At 35.1% G+C, this 4539-nt stretch overlaps 1 long non-coding RNA gene across 1 annotated transcript in view; it reads left to right on the plus strand.

Annotated features, from left to right (window-relative positions):
* The window catches only part of LOC106878237 (uncharacterized), a 27268-nt gene extending 23102 nt beyond the window's left edge, over positions 1-4166 (plus strand). Inside the window, exon 3 of the long non-coding RNA XR_001410485.3 lies at positions 3026-4166. This is a non-coding gene — a long non-coding RNA (uncharacterized LOC106878237). The remainder of the gene's footprint in view (positions 1-3025) is intronic.
* The last annotated feature ends 373 nt before the right edge of the window (positions 4167-4539 follow it).

Here is a 4539-nt window from a genome sequence, read left to right on the forward strand (position 1 = left end):
CCTTTTCTACTGTAGGTACAAGGCCAGAAATTTTGGGGGAGTGGGGGCCAGTCGATTAGATCGAGTCCAGTACGCAACTGGTACTTAACTTATCGACCCCTGAGGGATGAAAGGCAAAGACAATAACCCAGCGGAAAGTGCAAAGAATATTAATGCAGTATATGGGGATCGGACAATAAGCGTAAGCCAGTGTCAACGGTGGTTCCAGAAATTCCAAGCCGGAAACTACAGCCTAGAAGACTAGCCTCATCCTGGAAGATCTGTAGAGCTTGACGAGGACGTCCTGCAAACCCTGGTGCAATAAAATCCCATCGTAACTCTTGAGGAACTAGCAGAGAAGCTGGGATTTGGTCATTCAACAATTCATCGACACCTGCGCTAGAAGAAAAACGACCATCTTTGGTTTCAAGAAGAAAGGTGTTCTTCCATCAGGATTATGCTCAGCCACATACAGCAAGGATGATATTCCAAAGCCTGGAGAAGTTTGAATGGGAAACGATGCCCAATTCACCCACGATATTCGCCGGACATTACCCCATCTGGTTTTTGGAAGAGGGGTCCTGCAAGTCTACTAGATAGATGATAGAGCATTGTAGAAAATGAAGGAGAGTATATGTTAGATTAAAAAAGAACTTTGTTTATCATAATTTTGAAAAATAAAAGAAGTATTAAAAAACCGCATTATTTATGGGATGACCCAATATAAGTTCTAATTTCGTAAATCTAAATGGCTTGAAACAGAAGAGTTTTAAGAAACAAAGGTCAAGTAAAATGTTAGTGTCGAGCAGATATGTGCATTGGTTTGGAATCAAACTGCAGTAAAATATACCTAAAAATCGACCGTTATTTTCTTATTCCTGTTTAAATGTGAATATCATGAACGCGCATAATCGGATGAATAAATGAATGACTGAATAAACAAATATTCGAACGAATGATGAAATGAATCAATGAATAAATTAATTAACGTGTTATTTACTTTTAGTTTAGTCAAGGCTATACTGAAACTCTGCCTTCATTGTTAAAATATATATCGATAGGTTTTCTTGTGAAAATATAGTTTCATCTCAAATGCGATTTTCCTTTGTAGCAGTAGTAGTATAGTATTGGTGGTGGTGGTGATGGTGTTACGGGAGTGGTGGTGCTGCTGCTTGTCGTTCATGGCCACACATTAATATGGGTTAGAATGGGGGATCGATTTATGTACAAGTATTATATTTTATCAATAGCGGATGAAAAGTATAATAAACTCTTGTGGAATTCGAATACAGAACTTGAAGAGGCGCAACCAAATATAACACCACCAATTTTGACTATCTACCGTTTTGATAATAATTGTTTTTGCTCTGTCTTCAGTTTCGGAAACAACCTATGCTACCAAACGTGCTCCCTTTTTCAACCAATGGGATTTTACTTCACGTTTCTGCGACATTTGTCTCCGATTATTTTTTGTTGGGTAGAGATGGTACAAAGTATTTCTCAGTAGTCTTCATAAGGTATCTTGTTTCTTTCTTTTCTCCTGCATGAAGAATAGTTTCTGGCAGAGAGACCCCCCGACTTCTTGACGTAATGTTGTCAAGCTTTAAACCACTTCTCCCAAAATGCTTTATATCTATGATTCTATTTTTGAAGAGTATGGTTGCGAATGATGTGGTCGGGTTTGCATTCGCAACACTTTTGTTAGGTAAAAGAGAAGTTTGTTTACAAACGCTCTTCCTGCTATTTGCTGTCAAACATGCTGACCGTAACGCTGTTTCGGGAAGAAATGTCTTCTTTATTTTATATGTTTATTTTTTATTTTCTACAATTAGTTTGCAAACTTAATAACATTTGCTTCAGCTTTTCTTTTTCTCTGTTAAGGAGATATAGTTGTAAGAAGTGGGACGGGGTATTCATTGTCAATAATAACACTGTCACTGTACATTAACAGAGATTCATTGTATTTCCATGTCAAATTGAACTTTTGTACTTTCCACCAGCTCATTGCGAGTGTATGCAATGTATAGTTTAGACATGGCTATGTAATGTATATTACTTTTATGCAGGATCTAATCTGTCATCTTGTAATGTGTTTTTTTTTAAGATATAGAAGAGGTTTAAGAAGCCAATTTGAGATCAAGGGATTAGTTGGTGCCCTGTGGTGTAACCAGTAACATGGCTTCATTGCAAGCGATAGGCACATGGTTCAATGAAGTTCTTTTCTCTCTCCTTTGTTTCATATTGGTGCTTGAAATATCTAAAATTATTTTGAATCTTAACATTTAATTTATTCTTATTAGTTATATGTAAAATATATTACTCAAATATTTTTGTCATTACAGTTCGAACAAGCTATCATAGCCATTTAAGAACATACTAAATCTATGCACTTTTCGTTTATCTTGAGATGTTATATTTTTCTGCCGTGCCGCAATCTGGTCACTAAAACAGTTCCACTGCAACTCAGTAAAATAGTGTCAGTAACCAGATTGCAGGCGTGCGACGAAAATTTTAATAACTCAGCAAATAAAAAGTTAAATATAATAGATTTTTCTGTGTTCGTGAATAGCTAAGACGGTTCTTTGACGATGTGATTATTGTGGTTTCAGCACAGTGCCTTAGATGGATTCACTTTGTAAATAAGTGTAACTATGAAATATATAACAGTAATTTCCTTTATGATTGACGAAAGGCAGAAGCTGCAGACTCCTGACGAATGCCTTGTAGAATATAATTATGCTTCCATTCTTTTACACTTTAAATTTAAGAAAAACTTCTGTCCTTTCGGGATGGTTTACTGGCCCAAATTTAATGATTTCTCATCATGTTAGAAATCCTTTATTGTAATAAAAAGGGATGTGAAATAAGTCGGACAGAAGTTTACTTTGACAATCTATCTAGCACCAATCAGTAAGATTTTCATGCACTTCTTGGAAATAAACAACCCCATTCTTTTACGCCTTTGTTGGTTCCACTCAAGCTATGGCTTACTGGTTGAAAATAGGCGTTGATTGTTTTTTCTTCTTTTTCTTTTTTTCTTTTCCAGCTTAGTCAAGAGGAGGAAAAGCAACGATCATAACTTTCACAGGGAGCACGTCAGTGACTGGTGAAAGGAGAGGGAAAAGTTGTTCTCAGACCGGAGATATGATCTGAATACTTGCAGCACAGAGGATTGCTTTAAAGTCGGCCAACCCTAACCCTAATCCTAGATGATGGTTTAAAGCTGAGCGAAAGCTTAAGTCTACTACACCAAACCAGGAACGGTTATTTCGGAGGGTTTTCACACATTTTCTCAACCAATATCAATCACAACGACGATCCAAGTTTACTTGACCAAAGTATCATTAATACAGTGTAATAGTTATATAAATATTGATAAAGAAAATCGCTATAACTGAAATGCTTTGTGTCTGATAAATAATTGAATCAGAGTGTCTTAATATCTTTTAAAGTTTTAGTTCAGATTAGCATTCCAAGCAATCGTGGCAACAAAGTTCGATTAGTTCAACCAATTATTTAATACTATATACAATGTGTCTTTTGGAACAATGAAATAATGTACTTCAATACTTCCCATCTGTAGTTCTAATATTAGAGAGAAAGTTGTATGACTTTTTGTCATATTCATGCTGCAGTTCTAGTTAGAAATTGTTGTATACATTATTATATTAAAGATATTATGTTATATTAATAAACGAGAATATATAATGTCTTATACTGAGTAAAATAAAAAGCCAACTCAATCTAATTTAATGTGGTTAACAGCGCAGGTTTATTTGCGTCTAAAGCTGCTATTGCATTCATTATTTATACAACCTTTTCTGAACAATTGTTTAGAATAACGAATTAGGCTGCATAAAAGTTTAGCTTTGTAACGTATATGATGGTGTATTATCTCTGTCTTGTTCGCTTGCTATCAATATGAACGTATTAAATGGTGTATTTTTAGATCAAATTCTAGTTTTCGTTCTTTAAAATTTCTATTTTCTCTGTACAATGGCAGATCAAATACTTTAAAGTTAGAAAGACTAGTGTAAAGGTTTAGTTCGAGTTTCTATGCTCTTGTCTTATTTTATTATTAATGTGTTGATTGATACAATGTCGGAAAGAACTGACAAATGAATTATAAAGTTTCAGGTGTACACCTGCCTGTAACTTTACCACTCATAATAAACGGTTATGCTGCGTTTGGTCTTCTATTTATTTCAAAAGCTAAATCTGTAAAGAGGATATTATTATCATAATGAAAAAATATGAGTTAAGGGAAATAACACACGTGGACAAATGGAAAGAATTTAAATAAGTGATCTCTCCCACCTTCCTCTCTCCCCTCTTTCTCTGTACAGATACACACACATACATACGTACATGCATGAATGTTCGTAAATTTACGTGTGTGTGTGTGTGTGTGTGTGTGTGTGTGTGTGTGTGTGTGTCTGTGCGTGTACGTATGCGTGCGTGAGTGTTTGTATACGGTTGAGAGAAAAAACGAAAGAAAGGTACAATATATTTACTACATATATTATTATCTAAAATAGTTTGATTCAGCATCATGCGACT

Source organism: Octopus bimaculoides, chromosome 2 (assembly GCF_046866305.1).
Source record: "Octopus bimaculoides isolate indiv1 chromosome 2, ASM4686630v1, whole genome shotgun sequence".
NCBI lineage: Eukaryota > Metazoa > Mollusca > Cephalopoda > Octopoda > Octopodidae > Octopus > Octopus bimaculoides.